The 10522-nt window shown below is 41.9% G+C and overlaps 3 pseudogenes; all 3 read right to left on the bottom strand.

The window, feature by feature from the left end:
• The window catches only part of LOC112070520 (zinc-binding protein A33-like), a 6341-nt pseudogene extending 5267 nt beyond the window's left edge, over positions 1 to 1074 (bottom strand).
• On the bottom strand, positions 911 to 1769 carry LOC139024317 (zinc finger protein RFP-like; annotated as a pseudogene).
• Positions 1770 to 5993: 4224 nt separating this feature from the next.
• On the bottom strand, positions 5994 to 8487 carry LOC139024318 (zinc-binding protein A33-like; annotated as a pseudogene).
• Positions 8488 to 10522: the final 2035 nt, after the last annotated feature.

The following is a 10522-nucleotide window of genomic DNA, read 5'->3' on the forward strand; positions in this document are numbered from 1 at the left end:
GACTATTTGTAAAGCATGAAAATGTATCTTTGATAATTGCAGTGATGAGACAGCAAAACACTGTAAACAGACCATTTCCATATGATATCAACATCAGACACCTCAAACTGACCTCCACTATTCCAAACTGATGTCAATACCATCACTATTGTAAACATCTGGACAGCAGGACTACTAGAAATAAAGCAAATTGTCAATATTCAACAGGATTTAATTTTCAGAAAATCCTGAATGTGACTCCATGCACATCCCAGTTTATTATAGGTGGACAGAAGATATACAGTGCAGACAATACATGAGCTAAAAAACAAACATATGCTTATTATTATCTCACGATCAAGAACTTCCACAGAAATGTAACTCTCAGATATGAAATCATACCTGTTATGAGCCTGGAGAGATGTTTTTAATATCTTACAATGCTGTCTGCATACTGTAGGCTACTCATTCATGTCTAACAGAACTGACATGATGCTGATTATAACAAATACAACAAACATCAGTATTAATATTACAGTGAAATGTTCTCTGATGTAAGGACAAACACATTAAATGTACATATTTTTTGTAGATTTTCAGGTTAAAAAGTCATTATGTGATTGACAGGAGAGATGATCAGAGGGCAGAGTTTTTACCACCATCATTAACATGGGGGTAAAGATATGGATAGAAGTTCTCAGTGAAGGTGCAGCCAGTGAAAGATAGATATGAGACCCAGCCTCCACATCATAAAAGGAGACCTGACCCTCCTCATAATCCACAAACACCCCCACCTTCTGGGGATTCTTCAGGGAGAGGGGACAGTGGGGGAGTTACAGGCTAGGTACTTACTCCATCTCCTCAGTGCCACAGTCCAAGTATCCATCCTCAGGCCTTAGTGTGATCAACCCTTTTCCTGATGATTAGACTCTCTGGCCACTCTACATCACAGTCAGTTTTCCCCTGGACTGTCACTCATAGTAGAATCTACCTGAGGAGAAGCCCTCTTTCCCAAGGATTACAGGGACAGATGGAAAACCTAACTGGCTTGTCTGGGAGATCCTGTTCGTATCTCATATCTCACCTGTTTCCCATCTTCAGAAAGATGAGTTTGGATGTGCTGTATCAGGGTCCAGAGTCACAGCTATGGCATACTGCTGAATCCTCTTCAGTCTGACTTCAGGAAGCTTCTCCATCTCTTATTCAGTGTCTCCTCCAGCTGAGATACAGCTCTCCCTCCAGTCTCCACACACAGATCACTGTGGACACGGATCTCTGACCAGTCCTTGGGTTGTGAAGGGTGCAGAGTGATGGTAAGCTCTGGAGAGGTGGAGTTGGTCCTCAGTGTGTGAGAGCTGCTCCAGTCAGTGCTTCTCCTCGTAGCTCCAGTGATTTCCTGCTCCAGCTCTTTAATGAGCCCTTCAGCCTGCCTCTCTGCTGCTTTCTGCTTCTCCTCAATCACCTCAATGAGCTCAGCCTGGCTTCTCTCAATGGAGCGCACCAGATCAGTGAAGACCTGTACACTGTCTGATATTCTCTCTCTGCTTTCTCTCTGGCTGAGATCTACTGAGTGTTTATCTCCTGAACCTTCCTAAATGTGTGTGCATTCTTCTGTTCTACCTCTGCCATCTCTTTTCCCCAGTTGAGCCATCTTCTCTCCAGTACTCTTCATCTAGAGGGACAGTGTCATGAGTCATGGTGGTCATGTTTTTTAAGCAGCAAGACACAAACATACGTCTGGTCAGTCCTACAGAACAGCTCCAAGGAATCTCTTTCTGCTTCTTACACATCCTGTCTCCAGGTTCTCCACAGGGTTGTCAGCCGTGTGTCTCTTTCAAGCTGGGACTCTCTGATGAGGCTCAAGGTGAGTCTCACAGTAAGAGTCTAGACACACCAGAAGACTTCAGGGCCCTGAGCTTCATTCCACCAGTGCAGATGTCACAGGATATTTAGAATTATGTCATGGGCATTGGTGTGGGCTGCTGGTAGCTTTAACTTCAACTGTCTGTCTGAACTGAGCAGCCATCTCAGAAAATAAAGTATTGACAAACAGATCTGGTCTCCTTATCAAATGTTTTTTTACACATTGGACACTGGCACAGGCACTGGTATCCCAGTATCCACTTGATACAGGCCTTGCAGTAGTTGTGTCCACCATGGGGAATAGAGACAGGCTCAGTGAACACATCCAGACAGACAGAGCACAGGAACTGCTCTTCAGACAGGAGGACTGCTGGAGGTGCCATATCTAGACAGAGACCAAAGGTGAAACCATAAAACATTTTCTAGAATTCAGTTTAGACAACATTAACTAATCATAGATGATCTGAACAATATAGATAAAAGTCTTTAAGCCGATGAACAGTTAACATATTGTAGATAAAAGTAAAAATAGAAGACAAACATGGTAAAGATATATTTAACTTGTCCATAAGGACTTTATATTCAGCCTGTAATGCGTGTTGTGGATAAATGTTCTTCTGTTCTGTGGTGCCACAGATTAGGAGACTCAGCTATTTATAAGTTTGTGCCCTGTCCTGTATAAACATAGTCGTGTATGTCGCTCTACTTCAGTTTCGCTTTCAGCAAAGTCATGTTGAAATCCCCTCCCCAAACTGATACTGCTGTGTGGCTTTTCACTTTCCTTGGATTAGAGTTAACCCTTTACATGGCTGTTGTCTGTATCCTGATCATTCATATCTATCGTTTTAATATTGTTACCCATTAAGTCACTACAGCTTCACATTACTGTATTCTTTCAAGAATAAACGGAATCGGTGTATGAAACTATGAATCATAAGGTCTTCAGTTTTTATGAAAAAGGGTCAATGGAAATAAAGAGGACAATTAACCTGATTGCTGCGCCACCCAGAGAACAGATTTAAAGCTTCACAATGGGATCTATTTGGCAGGAAAAGAAAGGAGCTGTGATGAGCTGTATTGTAGACTTCTGCTAGATAGGATGAAAACAGGTATCAAGCCGCCTGACACAACCTGTTCCAAATATGTAGAGATGAGTGAAGATGAGAGAATGGAATATACGTGTAATGTGCTCTTCCAAATGGCATCCATTTCCAATAACTTACCCCCTCCTAACACACACAACCACCGTGTAGAGGACTGTGGGCAGTCTGTCTCTCACAGCCTGGAATTCCACAAGCCACACAGTACAGCGGACAGTTACCAATTCAAAACATATACAAACATCACACACGTGTAGAGAGAGCGAGAAGACAGAGAGAGAGCGGGAGAAAGAGAGAATCTCTCTCTTTCTCCAACCCTGTTCCTGGAGAGCTACCGTCATGTAGGTTTTCACTCCAACCCTGTTCCTGGAGAGCTACCGTCCTGTAGGTTTTCACTCCAACCCTGTTCCTGGAGAGCTACCGTCATGTAGGTTTTCACTCCAACACTAATCCAGAGCAACTGATTCTAATAATTAGCTGGTTGATAAACTGAATGATTTTAGTTACAACTGGGGATGAGACGAAAACCTACAGGAGGGTAGCGCTCCAGGAACAAGGTTGGAGAGCCCTGATATAGATCATTTAAAATGTTCAAACATCTGTAAACACAATTGTGGGCCCTCAGATTATTGCTTTTGTTGCTCTCTTTATAATCTGCAACAATTGCCACCTTCTCATGGATATTGTTAAAAAGAGAGGTTGAGAGATGTCCCACTAAAATATTGGTGAGAAAGACATTTTATACTTAAGGCATTGTACTAGTGTTTAACCAAAGGATGACAATTTGAACTGCAGATACAACAGGAGAAACTGTAGACATGATGAAGTGCCACCTGTCCTCCACACTCACTCTTTGTGGATCGGTGCTTCTGTTTGTGATGTCAAAAGAGACCCAAGACCAGACGTAGACTTCTGCAGATATTTATTTTGAAAGACTGCAAGATAAATGTCTTTCCATGTTAGTTTCACTGTTGAGGAATGTTTATTTGTTTCACCAGCAAAATGACATTAAAATCATCCTCCTTGATTTTCTTCTTCTATGGTATTACGGCGGTTAAAGTTGCATGCCGCTGCCACCTACTGTAGGGGTGGTAAGCTATAGAAAAATATACATTGTAAAAAAATATATGTAATAACAAAACATCATACAAAAACAATATATATACAAAAAATCCCCACCCACCCCATGTGATTTGATAATCCAAATCACATCTCTACACAGACTCAGGGGCCTGTGTGGACGGAATATTCATCAACAGGATTCCTTGTAATGCTGTAAAATCCCTGAGTCCCAACAAACTTTCAGCCACACTCACAACGATGCCCATTTTGTCTGATTTCTTCTTTGTTTGCGCTGTGCAGTTTATAACCAATGCAATAAACAATACAAAGTCCAACTTTTTAACAGGCAACCACTGGGCTTCCTCACTCCATCCACCATACGGATCAGTCGGCATGCACCAACCACTCCATCCACCATACGGGACAGTCGGCGTGCACCAACCGCTCCATCCACCATACGGTTCAGTCGGCGTGCACCAACCCCTCCATCCACCATACGGGGTAGTCAGCGTGCACCAACCACTCCATCCACCATACGGGGTAGTCAGCGTGCACCAACCACTCCATCCACCATACGGAGTAGTCAGAGCGCACCAACCACTCCATCCACCATACGGAGTAGTCAGCGTGCACCAACCCCTGCACCTATTTTTCCAGGTACATCCTTTAGACTCACTCTAGCGCCACTCCAGAGATAACCCCTGATATGTGCCCTGCTTCACAGATCCACACACATATAACACATTACAATTCAATATCTTTTTCAGGTGCAAAGCACACACTTTCTGCTCCTTGGATACACAAAACCCCCAAATTTCTTTTATTTTCACTTCAAAACCGATCTCCCAGGTATCTCGATCAATCAAGAACCCTCACTGACTAAAGAACAATCAAAACTAGGCTTGGACTTAGACTCCACGACCAGTTTACTTTTGGTCCCTTTTTGTTTACTACTGTATCCATTCCTTCTCACTTCATCACTCGATGCCCATCAGCTAAAAAAAAACTGCCATTGTGCTTTAATCTTCTGTTAATGAGCATTAAAGGACAACTCCACACGTTTCAACCTCATTTGGCATTTTCCCAGCACATATACCAGTGGTCGAACGTAGACGACATGACCCAATGTGACACCTGCTCATATGAAGTTGGTCCCCCTTTGCTGCAGTTATAACAGCCTCACTTTTCTAGGAAGGTCCACTAGATGTTGGAACATGCTGCTGGACTTTCTTCCATCAGCCACAAGTAGCATTAGTGAGGTCGGACACTGAGTTGGGTTAAAGTTTACACGGTGACATCAAAGTTAAACATTTTTTAACGGTGATTTTCAAACACTATTATCGCAGTGACGTGGAAGCAGACATACAACCTTACCTCTGGCTAGACTCTTTGCAGTGTTTTGAAAAATCAGTTTTTAAAAACGTGTTATCCTACCTGTGATGTCACAGAGGAGCATTTTGTTAGGAACTTTCTTCAAATCTTAACCACAGATCATTAGAACGTACCGTTTTACATAAATAGTATGTAGACACTGGTTTGGTGCTTGATATGATGAATAGGATGTTGAAAAGTGGCAGAATTGGCCTTTACCCCTTTACATAGCTAGACTCTTTCTCTCTTTGGTGCGTATTTACATCTGTTTAGAGTTGAATTGATGCATAGCATGGGTTTAATGTTCAACACCACAATTGTCCTAGTCATATTTCTGTCTCTCTTTCATTCCTCTTCATTCACTTATTATCTTACTCTATTCACAATGAATGTGCAGACAGAAAGACAGACAAGGTGCCATAACAGGTGACTATTTGTAAAGCATGAAAATGTATCTTTGATAATTGCAGTGATGAGACAGCAAAACACYGTAAACAGACCATTTCCATATGATATCAACATCAGACACCTCAACTGACCTCCACTATTCCAAACTGATGTCATAGCCRTCACTATTGTAAACATCTGGGACAGCAGGACTACTAGAAATAAAGCAAATTGTCAATATTCAACAGGATTTAATTTTCAKAAAATCCTGAATGTGACTCCATGCACATCCCAGTTTATTATAGGWGGATCAGAGATATACAGTGCAGACAATACATGAGCTARAAAACAAACAWATTGCTTATATTATCTCACGATCAGAACTTCCACAGAAATGTAACTCTCAGATATGAATCATACCTTGTTATGAGCCTGGAGAGATGTTTTAATATCTTACAATGCTGCTGCATACTGTAGGCTACTCATCATGTCTAACAGACTGACATGATGCTGATGATAACAAACAACAACCAAGTCAGTAGGAATATTACAGTGAAATGTTCTCTCTGATGTAGGACAACAGATTAAATGTACATATTTTTGTAGATTTTCAGGTTAAAAGTCATTATTTGTGATTGACAGGAGAGATGATCAGAGGGGTAGAGTTTTTACCACCATCATTAACATGGGGGCTAAAGTATGGATAGAGTTTCCCAGTGAAGGTGCAGCCAGTGAAAGAGTAGATATGAGACCTGGCCTCCACATCATAAAATGAGACCTGACCCTCCTCATAATCCACTATTACCCCCACCTTCTGGGGATTCTCTCTCAGGTGAAGCAGGATACCAGGGCCAGCTAGAGCCTTGTACTCATTTCCTTTTCTCAGCCAGACAGTTCAGTATCCTTTCATAGGGCTCAGTGTGATAGGCCCTTTCCTGGTGATAGACTCTCTGGTCACTCCTAAATCCCAGTCAGTCGTCCCCTTGACCGTCACCTCATAGTAGAATCTATCTGAGGAGAAGCCCTCCTTTCCCAAGATGCAGAGACAGGTGGAAAACCTAACTGGCTTGTCTGGGAGATGTTGTTTTGTGTTTCCATGTCTCACTTGTTTCCCATCTTCAGACATGATGATGTAGGGATGTGCTGTATCAGGGTCCAGAGTCACATCCACTGCATACTGCTGAATCCTCTTCAACTCAGCATCACACAACTTCTTCACTTCACTCACAATGGTCTCCTCCACATGAGACACAGCTCTCCTCACAGTCCCCACACACAGATCACTGTAAACACTGATCTCTGACCAGACTTTGGTGGGTGGAGGGGTGCAGAGGGATGGGAAGCGCTGTAGGAGGTGGAGGTGGTCCTCAGTGTGTGAGAGCTGCTCCAGCTCAGTGCTTCTCCTCTGTAGCTCAGTGATTTCCTGCTCCAGCTCTTTAATGAGCCCTTCAGCCTGCCTCTCTGCTGCTTTCTGCTTCTCCTCAATCACCTCAATGAGCTCAGCCTATCAGCTAGGTTCTCTCATGCGAGCGCACCAGATCATCGAAGACCTGCTACACTGTCTGAAATTCTCTCTCTCTGCTTCTTCGTCTGCTAGATCTACTGAGGGATTGATCTCGCTGAAACTTCTGCAGTCTCTCCTCGGTCATTGCTGAACTTTCCTCAGTCCTTCCCCAGCTGAAGCGCTTCCTCTCTCCACACTTCTTCCTCTAGCGGACAGTGTCATGAGTCTTGTGGGTCTTCCTCAGTGCAGGAATTGCACAAGTCCAGCCACACAAGCTACTAGTAGTCTGTCATGCTCTTCTACACATCCGTTGTCTTCCAGTTCTCCACAGGGTTGATCAGCTTGTGTCTTTAAGGCTGGGACTCTCTGATGGCTCCAGTGAGTTCACAGTAAGAGGTCTGCACACCAGACAGGACTTCAGGGCTTGAGTTTATCCAGTGCAGATGTCACAGGACACTTCTACATTATGTCAGGCATTGGTGTGGGCTGTGGTAGCTTTACTGTCTGTCTGAACTGAAGCAGCCATCTCAGAAATGAAGTATTGATGCGAAGCTCAGGCCTCCTGTAGAAATCTCTTGACACATTGCGACACGGCACAAGGTATCTGGTATCCAGATCCACTGATACAAGGCCTTGCATGGTTGTGTCACAATGGATAGAGACTGGCTCAGTGAACACTCCAGAAGACAGGCACAGGAATGTTCTTCAGACAGGAGACTGCTGGAGTGGTCATATCTAGACAGAACAAGGTGAAACAATATCAGGTATAGTCCTTGATAATTAAATTTTAGAGTCAGGTTTTATTGGATAGACTAACAATCTTAAACATGGTGTTACTTTAAGTGTGACATCATTACGTAGCCTACAGCACCATAAAGGTCTCACTGTGATATTTACAGTGGTAACTATTTGGTTTGCTGTAAAGTAAGGGGTGGGGCTGGAGAAGTGCAGCAACTGTATGGATAAAGGGACTGACAGTCCATGATGTCACATCAAATAAATTGAAGCTATTACATTGTTTGTTTAGCAATACATTATAGTATTTTTTTACAAACAATATTGTAACACCACTACTTATTTCCTAGGTTATCAATTATATTTTCAAGACATTTGGGCTATAGATCATTAATATTTCAAGCTGTCATATAACAGATAATGTGGGCTTCAAAATGTTTAATAGCTATTCAATAGAGCTTTTTCGCTGCACAATCGCACCTGCATGGACACAACTAAATATGGGAGTTGAGTATACACTAGAAGATTTGTGAAAAATTCGTGTTTCGTCCGCCCTGTGTTTAGAAAAAGTTAAAAGTCGCTCTAATATTTTACCAATGACCACAAGTTACATAAGTCTACTGCAGTACAACAGGAGAAAACGTAAACAAGATGGCACCTGTCCTATGTACTACCTGCATATGTCGTGGATCTGTTTGTGGTGTCAAAGGAGACAAAGACTACAGTAGAGATTTGTTTAGTTTGAAGAGCGTTGCACGCTAAAATGCGTTCACAGTCGATTCATTTCAGCAAAGTGACGTTACAATGCTTCTTCCCCACCACATACTGCCATGTGATTTATCTCCTGGAACAGAGTTAACCCTTACATGGCTGAGCGCTCTTTCTCTCCGGTGTGTAATTACAATTGTTTTAGCGTAGTTTTAATTTATGGCAAACTGTGTTTAATGTCAAGAGTCAGATGTATTATTTACTGACTCTATTATCTTATCTCTCTTCTTTCATACCTAGTTTCTCCTTATATTCACAATGAATGTCTTTCATGTTTTTACAAGTGCAGACAGACAATCCATAACAGTGCCTTTATCTTGTTAAAGGTCCAATGCAGCCATTTTACTCAATCAAATCTTTCTGGGTAACTAATAAGTACAGTACTGAGATTATTTTAATTACAACGGTAAAAAATAATATAAAATGGCTTTAGCAAAGCGAAATTTCTCAGTAGAATTGTGTAATTGAGCAGAGAGGTTGGAATATTCTATTGGTCTATAACTAATTTACCCCTGTTGACGCACCAAGTCAGGCAAAAAGGCTGAAATTTCAGACAGTCTTTTCAAACAGCTCTTACACTAAAAGTGCATTAATCATTTTCACAGTATTATTTCCAACCTCAGTGTGGAAATATACTATAAAACACAAGAAAGATCTCCTTGTTGACTGCACTGAGCCTTTAAGCAGGACAATTTTCTATTGATCATTCTGGTGAGGAGACTTGCAAAACCACAAATAAACAGACCATTTTACACCACAAACAGTATCATCAGGTAGACGTTTTCCTTTTGCTACAAAAAGTATATCCAATTATCACATTTTTGCAGACAGCTCATATCCAGAGCAACTTACAAGTAGTGAGTGCATACATGTTCCTAAGTGTTTAGTTACTGCGTCCGTCCATGGAATTGAACCCACAACCCTTGCGTGCAAGCACCATGTCCTACCACTGACGCCACACTGGAACCATTTATTGTACAATTACATTCAACTACACATGACGTGTACATTTCCATATGATATCACCTACAGACCCCTTACCACACAGCCAACATTCCAAACTGATTTCATAGACACCATATTCAAAAAAGTTGTTGGACAGGTAATAGTATTGAATGACCAATTCATCGACTATTCAATATGCATTTTAGTTTCCTAAAAATCCAAGAATTTTATTCATGCACAGTGTCATTGAAGTATCGGATCAACAAGATAATGGTCAGTAGTGAGGTGTTCTGCTCTTATGTGTCTGGAGTGCTAGCCAATGTTAGCCAGTTTAGCTGTGGTGATGACTGCGTTGTGAGGTCAGAGCTTTGGAACAGCCCTACTTATGCCAGAGGCGTCCAGTGGTGCGCTGCTGAAACGCCAAACCACTAGGATTGAACATTACTCGCCTATGCTCTCGCTCTATGACTGCTTCTCTCTCTCTTAGATGTCTGGAAGTACGTCTGGCAAGTTGTACAGAACGCTTGATCAACCTTAAAGAGTGGCTCGGGGCTTACAGGCTTAGAGAGGTTTTGAACAATGCTTGAATGGGGTGTAGACAAAGAAGTGGCTCTCAATAGGAGTAGCAAAACATTGAAAGAACGGTTTTCTCATTAAAGTGTTTACCGATTGATCGACTTTCAAAGCAGATTACTGTCCCATTGTTTCTCAAATCGTGTGTATACATATCATTTTTGTTAGCTCTGTTGTCTCCTTTTATCCAATGTAATATATAGCTGAAATTCAAAATTAGATATAAGCTAAAAAG

The sequence above is a fragment of the Salvelinus sp. IW2-2015 genome, unplaced genomic scaffold (genome assembly GCF_002910315.2).
Source record: "Salvelinus sp. IW2-2015 unplaced genomic scaffold, ASM291031v2 Un_scaffold1350, whole genome shotgun sequence".
NCBI classification, from domain to species: Eukaryota; Metazoa; Chordata; class Actinopteri; order Salmoniformes; family Salmonidae; genus Salvelinus; species Salvelinus sp. IW2-2015.